Source organism: Aedes albopictus, chromosome 1 (genome assembly GCF_035046485.1).
Source record: "Aedes albopictus strain Foshan chromosome 1, AalbF5, whole genome shotgun sequence".
NCBI lineage: Eukaryota > Metazoa > Arthropoda > Insecta > Diptera > Culicidae > Aedes > Aedes albopictus.
This window is the reverse complement of record NC_085136.1, coordinates 213,358,339-213,384,329: the sequence shown is the minus strand read 5'-3', so window position 1 is coordinate 213,384,329 and position 25,991 is coordinate 213,358,339. Positions and strand designations below refer to the sequence as shown.

At 37.8% G+C, this 25,991-nt stretch overlaps 1 protein-coding gene across 3 annotated transcripts in view; it reads right to left on the bottom strand.

Annotated features, from left to right (window-relative positions):
* LOC134285461 (sterile alpha motif domain-containing protein 5-like) overlaps window positions 1-25,991 on the bottom strand; it is a 445,200-nt gene that overhangs the window by 292,560 nt on the left and 126,649 nt on the right. The window lies entirely within an intron of this gene.

Here is a 25,991-nt window from a genome sequence, read left to right as displayed (position 1 = left end):
AAAGTCTCTTAAATAAAGACAAATCAATCAATCAATCAAATCTTTTGTAGAAATAAAGTGCACTTGATCTTAGTTTTTTTCTTATAATAAGAAAAAAGTGTAATTCTGTGACGAAGCTTCAACTGATTAAGCGTACGATTTTAGACAAAAGTGTTTTGAAGTGTCAGTACAAAAATTACTCTTTTACGTGGGATATACGAGGATTTTTGTGGGTATTTTCGTAAGATAAGAAATACGTATAGAAATTTCTTTAAAAAAATCCATGAGAGAATTTATCAGGAAATTTCTAATAAAATGCCTATAGAAACTCTTGGAATACTAAATGAGACTCTGGAGATATTTCTGAAGAAATCCCTAAAGAAATTTGACAAGGAATCCCAAGAGAAATATTTATGATGAAACATTTAAATGAATTCCTGGAAAAAATACGAAAAATCTCTAAAACTGTTCAATAAATTTCTAATAAAATTCCTGTGGAAATTTTTGGAACACTAAAGAATTGTTGAAAGAATTCCTAAAAAAATCTGAAAATATTTGGAAGAACTTTTAAAAATCATGGTTGGAATTTATAGAGGAATTCATGAAAGATTAAAAAAAGAGTTCCTTATAGATTTTGTTTTAATCCGCTGGAAAAATTTCGAAAAGAACTCAGAAGATTCTCCAAAAACATTTTATTGGAGGGATATTTGAAGACATTCCTGGAGCATTGTTTGAAGGAATCCAGAGAAATAATTGAGGAAAGCTATGGAAGATTTTTCCAAAGAATCTTTGAGGAAATTTCGGGTAGAGTCTCAAGAGGAATTTCTGGAGGAAACTCAGGAGGAACTTCTGAAGAAATTCTTGGAGCCATGAATGAAATCCCTGAAAGATTTGCTCTAAGAATCCCAGAAGGGAATTATTATAGGGTCCATTGAGGTTCTTCTAGTTGAGTACTTGGAGTAATTCCTAGAGAAATATTTAGATTAATTTTCAAAGCAGTCCCGGGAGAACTTCTCGGGAGCCTATTTGGAAGAATTTTTGAAGAAATTTTTGTGTGATTTTGTAAAACCATTGAATGTTTTTTAATGGAATCGTTTGAAAAAAAAATGTGGAGCAATTCTTAGAACAATTTCTGAAATAAACCCTAATAACTTCTTAAATTGCAAAATTTCTATAACAATCCATACTTGGGTTTCTTAAATATTTCTTTGATAAATTTGTGGATGCATTTCTAAGAACATTTTTAGAGAGCATTTCTAAATGAATCCTGGAAGAAAATTTTGAAAGAATCTGTGTGAACTCATACCTGTTGGAATTTTGCGAAGAATCTTTGGGGAATTTTTCGAAAGCATCCCTTGATGGATTTTTTGAAGGAATGCTGAAAAAAAATCTCGTAAGGAATTTCTGAAGAAATTTATGGAGGAATTTCTGAAATAATTCATGCAATATAAAAAAAAAAAGTTATTCTGTATTTTTTGTGAGAAATTTTGGGAGAATATTCAGAAGGGAATTCTGGTGAAATTTCTAAAGCAATTCCTAAAAAAATACCGACTGAAGCCTTGAGATTTTTTTTGAAAAAAATCAGTGAAAGAGTTCTTGTTGGAAATTTCCTGTGAGAATTTTCTCAGAGGAATTTCTAAAGAAACATTTGAAAGAATTTCTAAAGAAATCTGTGAGAGGTTTTCTAAAGGAATCCCTGCAAACATTATAAAATAAATATCCAGAGAATTTTTTGAAGGAGTCTCTGTACACATTTTTGATAGAAAAAATATCATGAAATTCATGGAGGAATTTCTAAAGCTAACCACGTCAGATTTTCAAGAAAATTGCTCATATTGCCACAGCTAATGTCGTGGGAATCCAACATGGCCATGCTGGAAGTGAAGGGGTTCAATTCCCGGTCGATCCAGGAGCTTTTCGTGAAGAAAACATCCTTGACTTCCAAGGGCATAGAGTATATTCGTGCCTGCCACACGATATACACATACAAAATGGTCATTGTTAGAGGAAACACCCAGTTAAAAACTGTGGAAGAGCTCATAGACCACTGGGCTGAGGAACAGGCTTTGTCCCAATGGGAACGTTACGAAAAGATGATTAAAAAAAACTTTTGTGAATTTTCCTGGAGGATTCCTAGAGGAATATCTAAAGCTATCCGTAAAGAAAATTTCCCAATGAATCCTTGGCAACACTTTGAAAGAAAAAGTTCAGAAATTGTTGAGAACCGTTGGAGAAATTTACGAAGAAATCCCTGGATGAATTTCTAAAAAAATAATTAGGAAATTTATTGAAAATCCCCAAAATAACTTCTAAAGAAATCTTTTTTTTTTTAATTTTTGTGAATATTCTAGAAGAAATTCTAGTAAAGTTTCTGAAAGAATGTTGAAGCAATTCCAGAAGATTTTTTTTCAACCAATTCCTGAAGTCTTGAGTATGTTTTTAATCAGCAAAGGAAATCTGGAAATAATATCAGAAACACATTTCTAAACATTTTCTTAAAAAAGCATAAGACTTTCTGAAAGAATGTTTATAGGATTTTTTGAAATATTCTCTTGAGAGATTTCTGAAGAAACTTCCAAAGAATCTGAAGCATACCTCAGACAAATTACTGAAAGAATCGCTGGTAGATTTTTTATGGTATCTCTGAAAAAAAAAATACTTCCAAAATTGACAAAACATGTAATATTTACAAGGATATTCAATGTTATGCTTGCGAGGGCCCAAAAATATTCGACAATTCATATACATAGGTGATTTAATTTCATTGAGGAAGAATGAATAAAATTTCGCAGTATCAAAAAAGAAAAGATTTTTTACAAAATGGAGAGGAAAACAATTTTTAAAAAATGCAGGGATAACATTTCTCATATTTATAAGGTCGCTTTATTTACGAATCTCAGAAGAATTCTGGGGCCAATCCTAGAAGAGTTCTAGAAGTATTCTCAATAATTCCAGAAGGATTCTAGGACCAATCCTAGAAGGATGCTAAGATCAACCTTAGAAGTATTCTGGAATCAATCTGAGGAGGAATTTGCGACCAATTCCAAGAGGATTATAATCAGAAGGATTCTGGGGTGAACCCATAAGAGGGCATTCTAGAGCCAATCCTAGAAGGATTCAGAAATTAATCTCAATAGGACTCTATCACCAATTCTTAAAGGATTCTGGGACCATTTCCGGGATGATTTTGGAAAAAAATCGATTAACAATTCTGGATCCTAACCCAGAAGGCTTCTGGGGACAATCTCAGATGGGGGTTGGGACCAATCCCAGAAGCATTTGTGACCAATTTCAAAAGGATTCTGGGAGTAATCCCAGAAGAATTTTGGAATCGATTCTAGACTAATTCTACCAATCTCAACATGATTCTCAGATCAAACTCCTGGTGCTAGTACTAATCTCAGAAGGGTTCTGAAGCGAATCTCCAAAAGATTCCGAAGCGAATGTTGGTCCAAAATCAGAAACCATACCACATGTTAAAACTCATCCTAGATGGATGCTGACATTTATCCGGAAGGTTTGTGGGACCAATCCCCGAAGTATTCAAAACATATCAATTGTCAAATAGTTATTAGTAATCCAACCTCGTTCGGTTGACTCATTATTACATATTCCGGTGTTCAACAACAAGTTGTTCGATTCTATTTGAAAATTTCAAAATCAATCCGCATTGAATGCAAACAACTCCTTCTCAAACAAACCACTCTTCGCATTTATTACCGGCCTTCACTTGACCTGATTCTCCACCGAGAAAGCAAAGTTTCCTCATAGCACATCGTTGCGTTGTTGGTTGGTTGCCTTTCGCAGGCAAACTTTTGCTCCAAGGTTAGGCGATCCTACTCGGAAGTTTCGGAAAGTCAACCCGACGACGTCCGGCTTGTCGGGAGTTCTTTCCACTTGCCATATCATAGACTGCTTGTCCGTTCCGTACCCGGCTTGGCTTTAGGAGTCGGTTGTCGATCCAACATAGACTTCGGAAGTAAAGTTTTATCTCTGCGTCACTTTTCCCGAGAGCGCAACGTGTCTGGTTTACCTCACACCGACGCGACGACCGGGAGGAGGAAGTCTTGGCACAAAACCTCGTGCTGTGCTGCTCCAGGCAGACACACGTGATGTTATGTGTTCTTGGGTCGGATTCCGACCAAACCCGGGGCGGGGTCCAAGTGAGAAAAACTTTTCCAATTTTATAGCGGTAAGTCTGATCCAGAATAGCAGCAGCAGTAGAGCGCGGCCAAATTGCAGAGTCACAAATTTTAGAGGATGAAAAGTTTTTTCCTACTTATGATACTTGTGGAAGCAGTGGAGAAAAAAGGAAAATTTTGTGTTTTCTGCTAAGAAACTTTAAACTCGAGACGGCGCTTCTATCTGACGACGCACATGCAGCGTACCGGTTTCATGATATACTTCAGTTGTCGGAGAAAGCCAAGTTTGCCACACGCCAGCGATTTTGCAGTAGGAACCAGAAGGAAAGGCACATCGGGGCAAGATGAAACAAACGGATGCTTTTTCTTTCCAACATACGCCTTGAAGTCACCCCAGTGTACCTTAGACCATCCTTGCGGCCAGTCACTACGGGGATGATAGAATAAAGACTCTTTTTCTCGGGTATAAACTTGCAAGTTTTCGTACTGCAACCACCAACGTCGTCGTCGTCATCATCATCATCTTCGCCATCCCACTTTGCAGCTTCCATCCAACAACGACGGTGGCGACGACCCACGTCCACCCGTATACATACCGTGTCGTGGTAGTTGAAAGTCAGTCAAAGGAAAAAAGGATTCAATATATCCACATAAAAGTCGAAATAAAAGTAAATTTATGAAAATAATATACCTCCGCTCGGTTCGTTTACTTTTTCCGTCTTTGCTTGCCTGCGATTTTCCCGAAATGGGGTTCAGCCGGGCGGTGTATGAACTGAACCCACAGGGTGGGCCGAGCAGCCACCGTTTTATGGCTACCTACAGTACCTACCACCCCAATAGCAGCAGGAGCAAGATCAGAACACAACCGAGCCCCCACTAGGAGGGCAGGGATCTTATGCTACCCATAGCTGAGCTGGTCGGAATCAACATCATCGTCAACTTCTCTGTCGCGTTGCGGCACAGTGGGCTCCGTGCAGATGTTGGCCAAATCTTTCTTCTTAGTGTAACGTCACAAGGCCCAAAACCCTGCTTCTCAGCTTCTAATGCTCTATGAGCACTTCTACAGTTATTAACTGTTTCTTCCTATACCGCCACTACTGACTGACTATGCATCCTTTTCGCATCACTCTCTCTATTCGGCACAAATGGGGCTGTTATGCAGCAGTCTCGAAGTAAGAACCCCATCCTTGTTTTTTCACCGAAAGAAACCGAAAAATAAGGCTAAAATTTACGGCGAGAAAGCAAACACTGACCGGTCGGATGGGCGGCGCAGCGACGCGCGATGTACCACACGATTCGACACAACGTTACGGCATGACGACGGCTGAGATCTGGAGGAAAGAAGAGGGGACTGTGTAACTTCTCATGTGGAAAATCTCTATTTGCCAAAAGCAGTCTATTAAGTGGGGGATTGTGAGTTTGTATAGTGGAGTCTGCACGCGAATCAATACGGTGTGTTGGGAAGCCGGAGGGAACGCCGAACGGTTACTTTTCCGGTTTTTATGTGCGAGACTTCTGATTGGATTACACCAGTCGATGCCGTCCGATGGATACTACATACGAGGGAAATGAATTGGGGATGAATTTACAATGAGACTATAATGTAGTACTTTTAAGGGATGAAGAAATGTAGAATTCAGTAACCCATGTATTGTATTACTGTACGAAGCTTCTTCAATTTTTAACGCCTGGCAATGTTCGGAAGCGAACCAACTTATGAATTCAAAGCATGAAATAAAGGATAACTCCAACGTATTGTACCTGTTCAGTCACGTCGATTTCAGAATCGACCTTTACGTACTCGATAAAAGAATAGATGTTTTACTCGAATTCACCGACATGCCATATTGTCGACACCAATATGTACTCAACTACCTTAATCAATAGTGAAGTAATTTTAGTAATTTAGTAAAGGACGAATCCTTCAGTCATTGACAAAATCGTCGTCATCAGAAATTCGAAAGCAGTTTTCTCACTCAAAACTTGAATGATTGCATTGAAAAGGTATTCACTGTACTCTATTCTGCACCCGCAATACAGTGAATACATTTTCTTTGCGGAAATTTCATCTTTGAACGAGAAAATTGCTTTTGAATGTTCAATGATGACGATTTTGTCAATGACGAATCCTAGTGGAGCGGACCTGGTGTGATGGTTAGAACACTTGACTATCACGCCGAGGACCTGGGATCGAATCCCATTCCCGACATACTCACAAAATGTGGGTTCTTCCTTCGGAAGGGAAGTAAAGCGTGGGTCCCGAGATGAACTAGCCCAGGGTTAAAAATCTCGTTAATACGGATAAAAAAAAAAAAGTGCTGATACACATACCAACTCACAATGTTAGATGGTCGTCGGCAAAACCCTAAGTAGAGAAACTGCTATTGTTGAGTTGCCTCAATAGCGTATCTGCTACGAGATTACACAAAAGTGGTAACAAGACTCCCTCTTGGGGCATCCACAAACACTCAATTTCTTGATCACTGCTTGATGCAATGTCGAGAAGAGATGTCGGTTTTGAGCACTAGGTTAACCTAAAGCATTGTCCAGTTAGAATCCGGACGCAAAGGATAATTTATTGTGGCGCTCTCAATGATCATAATCATATTTTTTTTTACAGCAGTCTGATCATAAACAAGTCCTCTATTGATGGTGAAAATTTTATCGATTTTCTTGCTACGAGTGAAAAGTTATTTCAGATTAAAGACAAGTGAAGGAAAAAAAGTCTTGCACAAACACGCTGAAAATTAAGCGTGGTCAGGTACGACAGTCGCGAAAAATGTTAATGTCTCCATAACCATTATGTGTGATGTGCACAGATGTTGTTAACCATGCCATGAGGAAGTGCCCAAGGAAGATTGAAGTTTATGTTCATGGATAAATCTGCTTGGAATTCCAAGATTTGCCAGGAAGTACGAGTTCTGGACATCGTTTTCTCACATCACGATTTTGACACCAAATGTGTACAAAGATGATAACCTCAAGAATCGCGTGCTGCTTTTCAAAAATGCACACAAGGGATCTGTAGAGGTTTGAGCTAATTTGGTGAGCTATCACGACAGCCTGAGATGTGTAGTGGTGTCATCACTGTTGGATAGTGTTTATTAACGAAAAAACACTCAAATTTCACTTCTTTGGAATTCACTGAATAGCCCTTAATTTCGCAAGAAAAGAAATATTTGGCAAAGTTTCTTTGGAATCCTAATCAGATTGGTAGAGGGTCTCAGGACACTACAGAGATGACCTGATTGTTAAACAAATCCGCCGAAGGGGTTGATGTTAAAATTTACTACCATTGTGCAGATTTTTAAGGAAGTAATCACGGAAAAATGAGAAAATGTATTGAAAATTAAATTAAATAATTTTAATGATATTTTTCCATGAAACTACAGTAAATTATCTTTGTTTTGAGGGCTTCACCTTTTCTGTTTGTTATTCCACCTCTGAGATATAAGTGAATATCTGCGTCCGGATTCTAACTAGACAATGCTTTAATTGGTAATCATCAAAGATATATCATGACTCCGTGCGACTGCCAATATAGCATCGAAAGGTACGTTGTCAAAAGCATCCTCGATGTCCAAGAGAACACCCAAACAAGATTGCGTTTGGTGCATGCTTCCTCGATATCGTGAACAGCTTTGTGTAAAAGAATCATAAGGGACTTAGCAGATTGGTAAGCATGTAAGTTGGCATGAAGGTGCATGCTGGACAAAATATTACAGATGTGATGATCGTTAAATGCGTTCTAAGCAGTACAGAAGAAAAGAGGTCACACTGATAGACCTGAAACTCTTTGCCTTATCATATGACGCATCACCCACATTCGGAATAAGGAAAAAAAAGCTGTGTATCGCCAAGATTTGGGGGTATACTCTGTAGCAAAACTGCAAACAAGTAGTTTTTTTTAACATGTTTGAAATAATTAAATTCATTCTGAAGCAAAATAGGATATATCCCATCCACTCCAGGAGATTTGAAAGGAACAAAACTATTTTGTGCCCACTCAATCAATTCTACAGTGACGATACTCCGAGCCGAAGCCGGAGAATCATACAAAAATAAAACATAACCCTCTAATACCCAAATTTTTGATTTTGATCTAAATATCATTTTTCATCATCTAAAATCGATTTAAACATGTTTTGGAAGATGATTCTTTTTAATTCTCGATTTTGGGAATTTCAGTTTTTGATTTTTCTAATTTTTGTTTTTGAACATCCCCACACTTTTATATTTTTCCTGGAAGCCAATTTGGGGAACGGATTTTTTGAGATGAAAACATTTTGAGATTTTATGATTATTGTTGAAATATTATTATTTTAAATTTTTTCACATGAAATTTTATTTTCCGTGTAATTTCAATGAAAATAATTTTAGAGTGTATTCGATTCCCTTAAACTATTAAACAAGGATAGAATGGTTTGGGAAAAATTTAAAATATGTTAATTGTAGCAATTCAATACAAAACAAACAATAACTTCTAAAAGGTGACTAAAACATCAATTTTTCAATGATTTTAAAAAAATGTAAATACGCTTTAAAATACACCAAAAATCAATTTGAGATATACAGAACAGTCCTAAATATCAGCCGAAAATAAAAAAAAATGGATTTTCCACGAAACAAAAATTACAAAAATGCTCAAACTATACCCCGTCTAAAGGCGGGATTGGGTATTGGAGGGATAAGGTTAATCCGAGGATGTAATATCCACACATCCGGGGAAGTGTGTACTGAATAAACAATCTAAAATTTCCTCATAAGAGGATGTGAAATCGCCGTTTGGCAACGACGTTCGTTCACTCGGGAATCCTTAGATTTCCTAAGGATTTGTACAACCGACTGATTTCACTCAAACTGGAAACATTTGTACGAAGATTTTTTCAGCTGGATCGTTCATCAGATCGAAGAGCTTTCTGGAAGGCCTTTCGAGCTGTATTGTAAGGGCCCGATCCAATGTCGTCTGTTCCAACTCTTGCTACATTGTTTCCCGAGCTTCATTAGATCAGAGTTCCACCAAAGGGTTCCTCTTGTAGTCTTCACAGACCGCAAAGGGCAAGCTTCTTCGAAAGCTTCCATGATGAAGGTCGTTGTATTATCAATGGTATCATCTAAATCACTTGGAGTGTCAATAGATGGTGAGTATCCATGAAATTTGGCCGCAACCAAATCGGTAAAAAGATCCCAGTTGGTTGACCGCGGGTTCCTGAAACGCAAAGTTTGCGAAGTAACATTCACATGTTTAACAAAGATGTAGCGATGGTCAGATAAAGATTCGTCATCTGACACATGCCAATTGGTCAGCTCGTGACTAATTCTACTAGAGCAAAGCGTTATGTCTAACACTTCCTCTCTAGCAGATACCATGAAGGTTGGGCGGTTGCCTATGTTAAGTAATCAAAGATCTGTACTACTTAAGTTTTCCATCAAACTGGAGCCTCTGAAGTTGATGTCTGAGCTGCTCCAGATGATATGGAGAGCATTAGCATCGCTGCCAACAATTAGCGGAAGACCTTTTGAAGTGCGGTATGCGATGACTTGTTTGAAAGCATCCGTAAAACACGATTCATCATGCGTTAAATAAACCGAGCAGTAGACGCATTTCCTGTTCAGGTAATCAACAATCAATTATGACAGCACATACATCTCTGGTTGTTTGTTCAGAGATGAGTGTAGCAACGATTGCGTTATTGACAAGCACACATGCTCGAAACATGACACGCGAGATTGCCATTTCAGCCTTTATTCACCCTCAACTTTGAGTCTAAAGAAGAGCAGCTGATTGTCTCGGAGATCCACTGCACGATTGCTCCGGTTAGCGCATTAAGGACAGACTTGTTAGAATCCCAAAATGGCCGATTTTTACACCTACTCATGATTTCGAGCGCACAAATCTCTTCGTAAACAAACCAGCGCATCTAATTTTCTTATTTTAAGCTTATTACAAGTGAGCAAGAACAGAATAATAAAATATACTATAGGGTGTCCCAGAAAGTATGGGCACAACTTTGTATAGCGAAAATACAATCATTTTCTTAACAAGCAACATTTTTTATATTTTTGTATTTTTATTCAAGGTACAAAGGGTTTTTGTATGCAGAATGTTTAAAATGGAAAAACATCTTTCAAAACTTCTGCACAAACTACTTTTCTACGGTTTTGCCAAATATCCGAATTCGAAACATTTTTTCGAATTTTTTTCACGTAATATATCCGGAAACATGTTTCCTCAGATGGTTGATTGAATTTTTTTTATAAAAATATGTTTTGCCCGTACGCACGGTTATTTCAGAATTTTGAGAAAACTGGAAAATTTGCCTTTTCTATTTCTGGATAAGACTTGCCCACAGAAATTCGAGTTTTTAAACATGTTTTAACGAGAATAAAAATAATTCAATCTACACTTTATAAAGCTGGGGCATTTATTTTACTTATAGTGACATTAAAATGTTATTTTCTGCATGTTGTGATATATATCCAGAAGCTTGTCTTCAACTATAAGAAAAACGGATTTTCAAAAATTTCGATTTCGGTGTTTAAATTAATTTTCCAGGTTGAAAAGTATATGTTGTCAATTCAAACTATGGGTTGTATAATAGATACGCATATGGAAATACACGGAAATATTTTTTGAAAATTTTATCGAGCTTAATTTCATGCGTAGGAAACAATTTGTTAAGCGATGTTTTGAAAAATATAGCAATTTGTGCAGAAGCTTTAAAAGGTCTTTTAGAGAATGTTCTGCCGCTTTAAAACAAAGTGTTAAATGCAAATTTTAATGATTGGCATTTGATGTTAACATATTAAGGCAGGATATGTGTGAAAATAAAGTTTGTATATGCATCCATTCCCAAATGGCAGAGCTGCAAAGTTGTGCCCATACTTTCTGGGACACCCTATATTGTTTGAAGCTTTGTGCGTCTGAAGTTCTGATGCAATCTTGAAGCGGGATTTCAAGACGTTTGTCCTTAAGGGCAAAATACTGTGGAGGGTGCTCTGGTACTTCACAGACTGTGTTTGCGATTAGGTTTTTATTAGACCGCTTTGACCGTTCATTTCTAGGCACGGCGAGTAAGCCGCATAACACCATGAATTAGGGGTCACCTGACTAGTGGACTCCTACCACCAAAACAGGCAGTCCGTAGTGTTATTCTTAGCCAATAGATCGACATTCCAAACTAAAAATATAACAGATGGCTCTTTTTTGTGTGGTAGTAAAATCAAATTTTCTCGGTGAAGAAACTGTTTCAGAACATGAAGTAAACACAAAAAGTTGCCTTTTCAAACCATTCTTGATTTCTATTCACTAACTTTTCACAAAACTATCCCGTTTTTTTTAACAATTCACGTTTTTTGTGATTTTTCCATACAATTTGACAGTTCTTGACTACCATGCTTGCGTGAGCTGGAGGTGAGAATTTGAAAAAGTTGACAACCGAGAGTAGCACAGACGACGCATTGAATACAAGTGATGGTGTCGCCGCCGGGCTTTCAGCGCTGGAAACTAGACGCTATAAAAGTTCTTGCATGCAATTTTCACTGCTGGCGCCAACTGAGAAGAATCAATAAAAATGTATACAGCAATCATTCTATTGAGACAATCGCTACCGACACTATACAGCTATCTAGGCTGATCGAGAAAAGAAGTTAATGTTGATGATCAACTTCATACGGGCTTGAATAGCCGCTAAATTCTGCCTAATCGTTGTTTGACGCAATGTCGAGAAGAGATATCTGTCTTTGAGCATTTGGTGAATCCAATTGGAATTCATTGGGGATATACCATGACTTCCTGTGGCTTCCAGTATGGCATGGAAAGGCACGTTGTCAAAAGCACCCTCGATATACAAGGACACAGTCAATCGAGATTGCTGTCTAAACAGATTAGTGTAAAAAGAGTCATAGTGGACACAAAGGCACGTTGGCCAAACATGTGATGATGATGATGTGATGATCAGAGCTGACATGGTAAAATAAGTGTGTAAAAATTCCAATGCCTTCTATACTAGAGGGTACTCATGGAAATGGCTGCGATAATGCGTCTTAGGCGCCGTCCACGAATCACGTAACGCTCTAGGGGAAGGGGGGCGAACGGCCGAGCGTTATGGCCTATAAAAAAATTTAGGGTTTTCATACAAGGAAGCGTTACAGAGAGGGGAGGGAGGTGCGGTCGAAAAAATGTCGATTTTAGCGTTACGTTATGAATGGATGCTGCCTTATTCATTCATCTTGATGACTTACGAAAGTTTTTTAGTAAAAGATAATTACTCAATAAAACTCATTTTTTTCTACGACTACCTTCAGGAAAACCACCAGAAATTCCTACGGGAGTTTCTTTAGAGTTTATCTATTTTTTCTGCAATTGTCATATAATGAAGATTCTTGTACGAATTGCTTGAATAATTTCAGCATGAATTCCTCCAGGCATAATGTATCCCTGTTCATGTATTTCTTTGAAAAACTCTTCGGGAACTCCATAATGATTAAGGATTTTACTTACGATTTCTTCAGAAGTTTCTTAGGAAATAACTCAAAAGATTCTTCTTGGAAGTAATCCATGTGGAACTTCTAATGGTGTCGGCTTGCAGTCACAGAAATAAGCGTTGATTATTTTAATTCATCGCCGACGTTTCGATCCTCGGGTTTGGATCTTCTTCAGGGCCTGTGGTTTATTGACTGTTTTAATCTTGGTAATTACACATTTCTTACTTCTACTTACTCGAATTTAAACAACTTGTGAAGTTCCGTATTTACACGGATGTTTGTCGGGATTTTGGTGAAATGGCCTCACTGAGGATGAACAGTTTCAAATTGTAGAGAATTGTGGGAATGTAACAAATTAAGAATTTTTTTAAACCTACTTAACAATTTTTGTACCCCTGCTAGGTTAACGGGAAAGTTAATTAATGGGGATTTTACACACTGTTCGACGTCCGGAATTTTGTTACGCTTTGAACCTTTTTCGGATGTTCCACCGTCGAAGAAAGAGAGATTACTGTGGGTTGTGATGTATGGGAGGTTGGTGGGTGGTTGGGTTAACTAGTGTTGGTTGTGTGGGGATGTTGTTATCATTGATTTGTGCACTACGGAAACGATTTGACGACGAAATTCTCAGCTCAGCTGTGCGTACACAAACCTCCTCGAAACTATCAGACGAAGACGTTTCAGACGTTTCGGTATTTGGGTTAGTTTCGTTATTGTCTAACGCCTAAATATATGCACAGCGCGTTCTAATGCACATATCAATTGAACACCCCAAGTTCTCCATACAAACTTCGGTTTTGAATTGTGAAGGCCCGGTCCAATATTTTTCAAAAAAAATTTCACTATGACACTTCTAGGGTCCCAAACCCCTGTTATTTTTTTTTCTTATCCCATAACAAAATTTAGTGTTGAACGGTGTTATCAGTACTTCAGTAACAGTATAACATCAAGAAATCATCTATGTGAGAAAAGGGAAAAGGATAAAAGAATACTGACCCATTCTATGAACTTCAGCTTAGCAACCCATTCGGCTTAACGTACTTCGGTCTGACATACTTTGGCTAAACGTACTTCCTCCTAAGACCGGATCCACCTAGTTGTGCATTGGGTCAATGTTAAATTGCATATTTGCAATAATCTTTTCGGGGAAACGGTACATTCGGGGAAACATTTTTCGGGGAAATGGTACATTCGGGGAAAATACTTTCGGGAAAACTTCATTCGGAGAATTGGTTTTCGGGGAAATGTCGTACAATCTTCATTCATAATTATTTTCGAGTATTACTTGAGAAAATGCTCCAGGAAATTTGTTCACTAATTCGTTCAAAAAATGTACTAGAAACTCAGAAAATATTCCAGAAATTTATCAAGAAATTACTTTAAGAATTGCTCTATTATTTTTGTCTGAAATTTTTGTGGGAATTCCTGCTGACTGTTTTTTCGTAATCTTCCAGAAACTCTTCACGGGCGTCATTTAAAACTTTCAAACTTCTTTCAGGACTTCTTTCATAAAATTCTCCAGAAATTTCTACAAAATTTCTTCCAGAATTTTTTTTCAAATAATATCTAGAGTTCCTCCATATGTCCCAGGAGGAAGCATGTAGAATCATGCTCTGAGTTCGAAAACGTGAAGGAAAAATAAATACAGTAGAGCGGATTTGTTTCGAGTTTCTATACAAGGCTGTCGATTAGAAATCGATTTTTGTTCTATTTATAAGCAAAGTTGCTCCCTTCATACATCACTATTTCCGTAGCCAATGCTTCGTTTAAGCTGAAATTTTTACTGTAACTTGATAACACCTAATGTTTCAAATGTACGTTGCGAAAGATTTTTTAAATTGATTTTTTTCTTACTGAATAAAATACAAGTCTTCATTATTTTTTGGAAATTTTGCTCAAATTTGAGGAGATTGACCTCTATAATCACCAATATCTCGAATCCCACGAATCTGATGCAAAAATTAAAAAAAAATGCAACCAAAGTCTCTTTAATAAAGACAAATCAATCAATCAACCAAAATGCAAAAGGAGTCCCTGGAGATATTACTGAAGAGATTTCATCCGTGGATAAAATTCTGAAAGAATCTCGTAGAAATCCCCGACGCCATTCTTGGAAGAATATCTGCAGGCATCGCAGCAATACTCCTGGACGAATCTGACAAGGAATTTTAGAAAAAAAAATCCTGGATCCTGAAATACCTGAATAAACTCTTTGGAAAATCCTTCGTGGAATTCATCAAAGAATTTTAAAAACTCCTGGCGAAGTCCTCTAATAAATTTTCTTGGAGAATTTTCAGAAAGCACTTATGGAGCAAAAGAACTAAAGAAATCCGATTAGAAAAAGGTGGAGAAACAGCTAGAAGAACTTCTGAAGATTTATGGGCAAATGGTGAAAGCACGGAGGAACTTCTGAAGGAATCTCTGTATGAATTACTTGCTGAAGTCACTGAAGATTTTCCGGATAAATCCCTGAGAAAATCCTGGAAACATTTCTACGGAAAGGTTTATTGGAATCCTTAGAAAAACCCAATGAAGGAAACCCATGGAAAGAATTCGTCGATAAATTTCTGTATGATCCTCTACAGTTATTTCTGAAAGAAATTCTGGAGAACTTTCTGAAGAAATTCGTGGAAGGTTTTCTGAAAGGAATCTAGAGACGAACCAGCCAAGGGCTGAAAGTCTCTCTAATAAAGACAAATCAATCAATCAATGAAAGGAATCTATGGAAAACTAGCTGTACCCGGCAAACTTTGTCTTGCCTACTGCGTTTTTGACGTTTTAGGTTTCTAGCCAAGACCAAATCCCCGGTCCCCGGTATGGAAGATCGATTTTCCAAAAACTATCCATTTTTCCATGTTTTATGCCTCATAAACCTTCCTTGGGTGAAAACTAACAGAACAAAACTAAGACGACCAAAATCGGACCTTCCGTTCGCAAGTTATGCGCGGTCCCACGTATGCCACTGCATTTTTATAGATATAGATAGATATTTCCAAGAAATCTATGGAGCAATTTTTGAAGGAGTGCATAAAAAGATTTATGAACCTTACAAATACGTGAGTGAGAAACGGACAAATTGAGGTGAAATGTGTGAAAAAGTTACTCATCCTCTCGGTGAGACTCGAACTCACGACTCCTAGTTCGAGTAACGAGAAACTTATGGAAAAATTTTTGACGCAACTTATGCAAGATTTGTAAACAAAAAAGAATGAGCATACTTTGAATAGTTTCATTCCCAGTATCGTGTTATTGGGATCAGTTACTAACCGATATGTATTAGAGGAAACTATTTAAACTGCGTCCCCGGGTTATGGTACTGATGGAAATTTGGGAGCGAAAGTAAAGGTGTGTTGGCCACACTCTACGCAGGAACAGAAAAGAAATTTGCAAGCAAGTATTAAACTGGAACCCAGCAGAACACCGTAGAAGAGGTAGGCACAGAGGCACAGAGGCTCATGGCTTATGGCCTCAACAAAGAAATAAAAAACACGACTGAAACAAAACATGGCCACAAATTAAACTGAAGCTGGCAATTGCTCAGGATATTGCTCAGGATGGAAATCTGTCACTTCGGCCTTCTTTTCCAGAAGCAGTACTGAAGGTAAGTCATTTGAGATGCTATCGAGTATCAGGGAAAAAGTGGGATGCCCATTAGCGTGGGACACAAAAATACATTTTACTCCTGTACACTTTTTGAGTTCCATTTTGGTCCCATATCAACTGTGCAAAATTTCAAAACGATCGGGGAAACTATATTTTAGCGCCAGCCATTTTAAATGTTCATACGATTTAGTATGGGGAAAATCACCTTTTCAAAGAAAAATCGCCACAGGTTGCCCCTTAACCCTTAAAAATAAATCGATGAATGATTTCTGTTGTAAATTTTACGAGGAACCAACCCTCCGAAGACCGCAAAGCGATCTGAGGCATGTGGAAAAAGTTATTGACTGAAAACCGAATGGCATGCAAACGCTGTTTAACATGGAAGGAATAACAATGAATAATACAATCTCGTTATTTTATCGATCGAGTGAGGCCACGAACGTCGCATCGATTTGCTGTCTTCGGAGGTCTGATTCCAAGTAAAGTATCCTACAGAAATCATTCGTCCAATTATTTTTGAGGATCTAGGGGTGACTCCTAGCGATTTTTCTATGCAGGAGTAAAATTTCCCCATAGTAAAACGTAAGAAAAACTAAGAATGGCGGGCGCTAAAATATAGTTTTTCCGATCGATCTGAAATTTTGCACAGTTGATATGGGACCAAAGTGAAACCCAAAAAGTATACAGGAACTTGAGTTTTTCCATTTTTTTTTTGTATTTTCCCATATACACCGTGTACCAGGCTAATGCCCATCCCAAAAGGATTCAAAATAATGTTATCAAGAAAAAAACTCCAATCAACGTGAATTTGTTTCACTCCCATGCATGTAAATGAAATTTCTCCAAAAACTATTTCCACGAGACTTTAAATCGAAAGCCAATCACTTTGATCTCTTCCGTATATATGTAGCTTTGCTTCCTGCACCCTCACGAAGGATGTTTTTTTTATTGAATCTAATCCGGCTCGCAACGCTCTGCTATAGCGGTAAGAACCATGGCGAAAAGAAACCAAATGAAAATAAAATCAAACACTGACTGTGTTCGGCGGGAGGACCGAGCGTCCTCGGTGCGGGGTGGAGTAGGTATCATCTCTCTTCTTCGAGCAACCAGGAGCGGAATATTTCAATCGAAATCAAAACAAGTGGAATGATGCAATTAGAGTTTAATCGAATGAAGAAAAGTAAAGACGCCAAGGATCCGCTTGCTTGCTGCTAGTTGATAAAATGTGAGGAGAGATTGGCCGTGTTGCCAGATTGTTACTGGACCGCAATCGCTTAGAATCGTCGAAGCAGGACCAATGGCATCCCTTTCGTCAATGAGGTATCGTGCGATGAAATTTCTTCCTTCGTAGTTGTATTCACATTTTTTTTTTTTCAAAAATGCGTCTGCAACAAGTAGTCGATTTTGAGATTCTTTACTACTTTAGTTATCTTCTCATCTTATCAGTACAATTGTTATTTGAATCCACCTCAACATTTCGGTTTCAATCAACATTTTCCTCCAACTTGCAGCTGCTTCCCATATTACAACAGTTTTAATGATACCCGAAATTACAGGACCCATTCTCATCATCCCTAAACGTTAAGCACTGTGGTGAAAATTGCTCACCTGAGCCATCCGGCAGCATCGAAATGGTCCGGGTTTTGTTTCCCCAAGACCTTCTACCTCCCACCACCAGTACAGTGCAGTGCCTACGTTTCAAATTGTGTTAAAACAAAAAGCAAAACTTCCTCACCTTCCAAAAATGGATGATCGTTCGCTGAAAGGAATTGAACCTCTCGATTCGATGGGCAATGAGTTTTTCATTAACGGTTGCTGGTTGATTGCACGCGGTTTTATGTGCGATGCCTTCGACGGGTATCCCGGCCTTGTACCTTTCAGGATGAGAGGATTTACAACAACGGTTTTCCGGCAGTAATTTAGCACCTTGCGAAAACGGAGCAGGTGCGATAAAATTCATCGTTTTCGGTGCCATGGTGGACGTTTAAAGATAAAGATAATCGTTGAGTTAATGACCGCAGGTCTACCACCGCGGTTGCATTTTTGTATCGACGCATTGTTTGCAGAATACGCTTGATACTTTTTGTTGTCAGCCGCGTCAATTCGCCAAGCGAACTTATTCTGATGCAACATTTCCCCTAAAAAATGATATCCATAAAGTGAAGAGTGTATTTAGTTTGAGAACTACAATGAAATATTAGCATATATCAAGTGCTTTTCAAACTACGCTGTATAAAGTTGAAAAAAATATATTATTGTTTGAAAAAAAACTGCGTATCTTTACACAAGTTTCTAAAAATTCAATTTGGAATAGATAATATGTATAACTAACTTCATTCATAACACTCTTTTGATTCTCATAGAAATACACTAAGGTATTTTTGCACGTTCTTTATACGGCTTTTTTACACGGATTCGCGAATTAACACGGGTTTTGCACTTTCTCGCAATAAGTGTCCAGAAGGAAACTCTTACTGAAAAAATGAATGTGGGTTTATGGGAAGGGTTGCAAGTTCATTGAGGAGTGGTAGGGGATGGGGGCGGATGGTAATGTAAGAGGTCTGTAGGGTTCAAAAGGGGTGTGTGGAGGTGGTGGAGTGGTTCTGTTTGGCGGAGATGGTGGGGGGGGGGGGGAGGGCTGGGAGGGGTAAAATGGGGGTTTTCCTACAGGTGTGAAGAAATTTGCAAAGAAATAATTCAAAGGTGTTCTCCAAGAACTTGAGTTATCAAAGGACTTTCAGGAGTAAGCGCCTTGAGATCTACAAGCGTAATCAATGGATTGTTGTTACATCACTGATACGGTGCAACATCCTACAGGTCCTTAAAACATAGTTCTGTTGAGACGCGAAGTTTTCAAAGATATTGTAGGACCTCCAAGAAAATCCGCGACTAGAGGCCTGAAAATCTACGAGCGTAATCAATTAATTATTGCTACATTACTGCCGCGGTGTAAAATCCCACAGATCCATGGAGCATGGTTCTGTAGAAAACTATTTTCCAAAGATGTTCTAGGTCATCCAAGAACTTCCGCGAGTAAAGAATTTAATGTCTACAAGCGTAATGAATGTTTTTTTTTCTTTGTTGCATTACTGATACGGTGTAACATCCTACAAGTTCCGAAGAAAAATTATTTTCAAGGATGTGCTAGGGCATCAAAGAACTTCCGCAAGTAAAGGCTTAAGGCCTTCTATATCTATAAGCGTAATCGATGGGTTATTACTACATTACTGATGCCGTGTAACATCCTATAGGTCCATAAACCATGGTGCTGCAGTAGAAAACTACTTTCAAAAAAAAAAAAAATCTAGATCATCCAAGAACTTCCGCAAAGTAAAGGCCTGAAGATCTATAAGTGTAATCAATTAATAATAATTTTTTTTTTTGCTGGGTTTCTAGCTGCACTCTGAATAGAGTTGAAACCTCTACACTAGACCCGAAAATAGAAAAGAGTACGTAATCTTTCAGAGGCAGTTTTCCTGCCGTACGCGGAAAATGATATCCATTAAGACACTGTTGCCTACTGACTCAGAAAGTTACGGTAGAAGGTTGGAAAGTTTTCAATTGGTCAGTCAGTCAGGATTTGCCTATGTAGTGTTATGGTCACACGGTTTGTGTTTGTCGTCTTGTTCGATTTTGTGGTATGGTTCAATATGTTTTTCTTCTCGTTAAGTCGTTAAGTTAAGTGGTCGTATGTTTGTTTTTTTTCATCGAATCAATCAAACCCTCTATGTTAAAATATAGTCGATCCTGTGTCAAATTGTTTTCTTGATTTCGCTAATCGTTTTCTACTTCTCTGTGTTCATCTCTTGTGTCCTTAAATTGTCATCGGTCCAAAACCCACAGAAACATGCAACTGAACTTCTGATATTTTTCTGTTGGTTCAAAATACCATCTAAGAGATAAACAAAAATACGTCAAGTTGGCCAGTTGATTGCAATAAAATTTTAAAATAATAAAGATTGCTTGTCAACTATTATGTATTCGTCCCCCTACAAAAACTATGAAAAATGTTCAAATTCGTTCAATTGTCCTATCGGTCCTACCTAGATAAACCATGTCATTTTCTCAAGCGTAGCCTAGAAATGTCAACCTAGTCATACACAAGTAACGTTATTCAGTTAATAAAAAGCAGTCAGTTTTTGTCCAAAATGTCACGTCGAACGCATTGACGTCAACAATGCGTTTAAGTGTTCGCACGTTAGCTTCGAATCTATCAGCACAATTAAGTGCTGCAAATCTCCTTCCCACTAATAATTCTTCGGTCGATTTTAATTGCTTTATTTAAAAAAATATGACCAACTTAAATTCTAAAAATTCGAAAACGCGACTATGACATTAATAAATTACTAATCAAAATCAACCGAGAAACGTGGGAAATAGAGCCCAAACAACATTTTGAAGTCAGCTGGCTGTAAAAGGTTCCAAAACCTGTCACAAATCCTACAATACTTTTATTAGGGTTTGTAACGATCATCAAAACCTTCTTAAATCCAACCGACTTGGAACTATTGCTTGGGAATAGACTCTAATGAGCCCTGGCGGATCCTCCATGTTTATCGAGCATGTCTGATGCATATGATCAGCCATACTCCATCTGCAGCAGCCGGTTCGTGATGAACCGTTGGAGGCGCATTAAAGTGTTAAAAAGGTGATATGTTTCACTAAAGAACACTACATTACAATAATCAAAATGAAACTCCTTCACTTTAATACCGTCAACCCCTGCGAACTTGGCCAGGGATAATCAATCAATAATTATTGTTGTAATATTAGTGATACGGTGTAACATCATACTAATTTATGGAACACGGTTCTATAGAGATGTAATTTTAAAAATATTCTAGGTAATCCATGAACTTGCGCGAGTAAAGGCCTCAAGATCTATAAGTGAAATCAATGGGTCATTGTTACATTACTGATCCCGTGTAACACCCTTATAGGTCAATGAAACATTTTTCTAGAGAAACACTATTCAAAAAAATTCTAGATCATCCAAGCACGTTACTGGGGGTTTCAGCTTTCAGTCTTTGCGTAATCATAAAAGGATTTATTCTCTACACCTAACGTTTCGGCTACATGTATTGAGCTTTTTTCGAAGGATAGATAATCACTCCGTTCAATCGTGAGTTCAACACATTCTAACTAAAAGGTTAAATAAATAACCGAAACCGTCGGGTTAAAATGCAATAATCGTTTATGCAAACGTTTAGAGACTGCCAAGGCCGAAAACATCCCCTCTGCCGGCTCTGTAGAGACTTGTTTTCCAAGGATGTTCTAGGTCATGAAGGTACTCTCGAGAATATAGGTCTCAAGATTTAAAAGCGTGGTTGATGGGATGTTATTACATCACTGATACGACACAACACTCTACAGGGCCATGAAATAGTTATTTATACAACGAGTTGCAAAATGCTGATTTTTACAGCACGAGTCGTACATTTATTCAACGAGGCTTGCCGAGTTGTATACAACATTTTTTGCAATGACCAAAATTATGTACTAGAATATCATCGTTTCCGTCAGTACCATCATGTTTCGCGGTAGTTCAATAAGACCGACCACGTGCTCCAACATACTAGACCTGAAGTTTGGATCAAGCAAGCTGTGTTATAACCAACTATAACCGTTACAGTTTTGCAAGCTCTTTCCGTGGAAACGGTGGCAACCTAGGTGGAAATTCAGATTGTTGATCAAACAATTGCATTATGGTTCATAATGTAACCGAAATGAGTTGTATTATGAATCATAACGCAACTGTTTGATATAGTGCTAAAAAGTATGCCGTTTCGGTGACAAAACGGTAAGTGTTAAATCAGAATTTATAGTGCCGAGGTGCAAAAAAATAGTTTTGTAGAGTAGTGATTTCAAAAGATGTTTCAGGTCATCAAAGAGCTCGCATGAACAGGCAAAGGTCCAATTGAAGATAGTTGCCTAGAGTACCAATTCCAAAGATGCTCTAGGTCCTCCAAGTACTCTTGCGAATAAAGGTCTTAAGATCTACAAGCGTGCCTTACTGATGCGATGCGTCATCACCTGTATAGCTCTACGTTCCCACTGGAACTTGGCCTGCTTCTCTTCGACTTAGTGTTCTTTGAGTACTTCCACAGTTATAAATAGAAGGGCTTTCTTTGCCCGCCATAGCATGAATTTGTATATTGTGAAGCAAGTACAATAACACAATGAATTTTATCGACCGGAACGGAAATCGAACCCGCTATCTCCGGATTGGCGGTTCATTACCACTAGGCTAACTTGAGAACCTACAGGCCTATGAAATATAGTATTGCAGAATAGTGACTTACAAAGATGTTTTAGGTCATCCTAGTGCTCTCACGAATATTGGTCTTAAGTTCTAAAAGCGTAATGGTTTCTATTTACTATTTTTGGTCACGAGATTTATATAGCTAACCTGATTAAATAATTGATTTTGTCGATTGTAGGGCATCGAAGAAGTTAACTTAAGTCTAAGGTTAACTTAAGACCTTAAATCATTTTCATTTCTTTTTGCAGCATTTGGTGGGGCAATCAGAGCGCAAGTCAGTCCAAAGCCGATGATAAGGAGGGGTAATGGCTGATTAGTCTTTGCTGACCACATAAACGCCATGGGATAGGAAAAGGGTATTTTGTGTGTGGGATTAGGGTGTTGGTACAGACTTGACAATATCAATGCTATTCAGATGCAAACTAATTTTAAGGCTCAATAGTGAAACGCATACCTTCCAAAACCAAAAAAAAACAATAATCCTCAAAATGCCAAGCAAGTCATAGAAAGAAAAAACGCCCGATTGTTTATTTTGTCAATTATAACAAACGGAAACTTCCACCCTGTCCGACCTTCCAGTCACCCGGAAAAAATGTTCCTTCAGTTCTGGAAAATATATTATCCCCAATTAAGCCCTTAATCGAATTGTCCGCGTGGTCTTGTAGTACCCCTGCTAGGTAAGAACCAGTCATTGCCATACATATTAAATGCTAGACATGACCCCATGGATAGCATTTGTATATGTAAAAGCTTTGCTGATGTGACTTTCCTATTAGGCAATTCTCTCATCCCATGTTTGTCTTCAAAACCTTGTCAAGCTTAGAAAATTTAAATTAATAAACAATACATTACAAGGTTCGAATTCCCTTACAATGAAATCATTCATTCGCACTACAACACCATAGGAGATAATATCACATTGGCTGATTACAGTACAAATGCGAAAAATCTCCCTTTTCCCCCAATCCGCAACCCGGGGACGCGCCCTGTTGGATTTCGAAAGCCTCGGAGAATATTACAAACCTTCAATGGCATTCCCATACACTAACCCACATTGCCCATACAGGGGTCTGACTGGGCCTATTTCCCTCCCTCAGTTTGTAATATTCTCACCAACTTGGAATTATATTTTCCCGGCACATAAATGACTTCGACTAATGTTCGATATACTATGCAGCATCATGATCAGTATAACTATATCAGATGACTTGGAGATCTGATTCTTACAGAATTGTTTGCCATTGATTATACATTCAGCTATTCTAATCATTACTGCAAAGGCCATCGACCACATGCCTGAAATCAAAGCTTCCTGGAAGATATAATCCAAGCCCAGGGACTTAGTGATGAGTCCAGTTATTAACTCAATATTGTCAAAAAGTGCAAATGTTACAAATCAAGCCTAACTTTACCAAACACCGTATCTAACAAAATCCAAGAACGGAGAAAATCGAAGGGGAAGTTCGCTGTTTCCATAGCAACTCATACATTGAGCATTGAAAAAAACGTGAAAAATCCGGGTATTGTTTCAAAACAACCAATTCTCACTATTCCATATATGTAACGTTAAAAACAGGCACCACAAACATGGTCCGGAAGCACTCACAAATCTTTAAAATTCTTACCCCAACATCGCCATAGCGAGGGAAGTGTATCAAATTCATCACCCTAACTTCTAGGTGCAGTTTTGGCCGTGATGGATAACGCGCAGGTACTCAAGACAGCATCCACAAAAAGTTGGTCGGTTTCGACTTTTGGTCTTTTTTTTTATTCGTTCGCCTTTCCACCCGCTTGCCGAGAGTCTTAAAATAGATTTTCGAGCTGCTGCTGGAGCTGCCGTCAACAACACAATCACATTCAAATTATTCATATGGGAATCGGCTCCGTAAAGTTTTTGATTAAACGAATGAGCCTCAAATAAACTTATGGTAAAAAAAAAACACAATCACATTCCAGCTTTATTAATGACAAAAGTGCAGTCATTTGAAACAATCTGTTATTTTATGTTGAAACTAACAAATCTATGTTTGTTCTAACAAACTGTCAAACGTTTCGTCAAATGAAAATATTTGTATAATCATACAATGGAACAGTTTAGTTTAAACTAGAAACCAGTTAGTCGCTAAAATAAACTAAAAAAATATGTTGATTTGAACTAGAATTTAATTGTGTTTACAATGTATTTTTCTGCGTGAAGAATTCCTTAACGAAATTGTGCGAAAATCTCTTTTTTTGTTTGCATATGTTACATACGGTGTTTGGTAAAGTTAGGCTTGAAATATGAAGTTATGGGCAGTGGAAGGGTTGACCTAGGTGTCGGTCCAGTGAAGGCGAATGCTCCATTCGGCATAGGCTCATCGCTTCGAGTTGTAGCCCATCAAGTTTTAAGTAACATAATCTTCATTAGCTCTCCACTGAGACCTCAGGGAATAACGCAAATTGGCAGAGCAAACTAAAACTATTGAATAAAAGTGTATACAGGGTGTTAGGTTCATGAGTGCAAACTTTTTAATGGGTGATAGAGGACCATAAATGGTGAAAAAAATTGTTCTACGCATATGGTCAAATCTCAACCGTTACGTAGTTATTGAACACCCCATGTTTTTGACTATTATTGCCTTAACTGGCTATAACTTTAAAATGGTGAAACTTATCGCAGTTTTTTTACTCTTATTCGAAAGATTATTGAATTTTCTATCAAATGGCATCTTTGAACCGATTGGTTTAGCTAAAAAACTAAGTTTTCTAGAGCAAAATAGCTAAAAATAGCGTGTTTTTATTTGTTTATGTCCATTATCTTTAAAACATGCGTAATAAATTAAAATTCTTTCTTTGGGAAAGTTGTGGCCCCTGTTCCACTCTACAATTTGTTCTTTGACGCCAAACTTTTAACTCTTATTGTTTTCTTGCAATTTTGATTTAAATGTGCAGCACAGTGCGCAAAAAAGTGCTTTCCATGACGATTGCAAATTTCTGATCTGAAATGCGACGTTTAAATCGAAATTGCAAGAAAACGATAAGAGATAGAAGTTTGATGTCAAAGAACAAATTGTAGAGTAAAACAGGGGCCACAACTTTGCCAAAGAAAGAATTTTCAATTATTACGCATTTTTCAAAGATAATTGACAAAAACAAATTAAAACACACAACTTTTAGGCTATTTCATCTAGAAAACTTAGTTATTTAACTAAACTGATCGGTTCAAAGATGCCATTTGATAGAAAATTCAATAACCTTTCGAATAAGGGTTAAAAAAGTGCGATAAGTTTGACCATTTTAAAGTTATAGCCAGTTAAGGCAATAAGAGTCAAAAACATGGGGAGTTCAATAACTACGTAACGGTTGAGATTTGACCATATGCGTAGAACAAATTTTTTCACCATTTATGGTCCTCTATCACCCTTTACAAAGTTTGCACTCAGGAACCTAACACCCTGTATAATGCCGGCTCCGTTAGCCATGGAATTCATACCTACTTTTACCCCTAAGAAGAAAATAGACAAATTATTTCTAAGTCT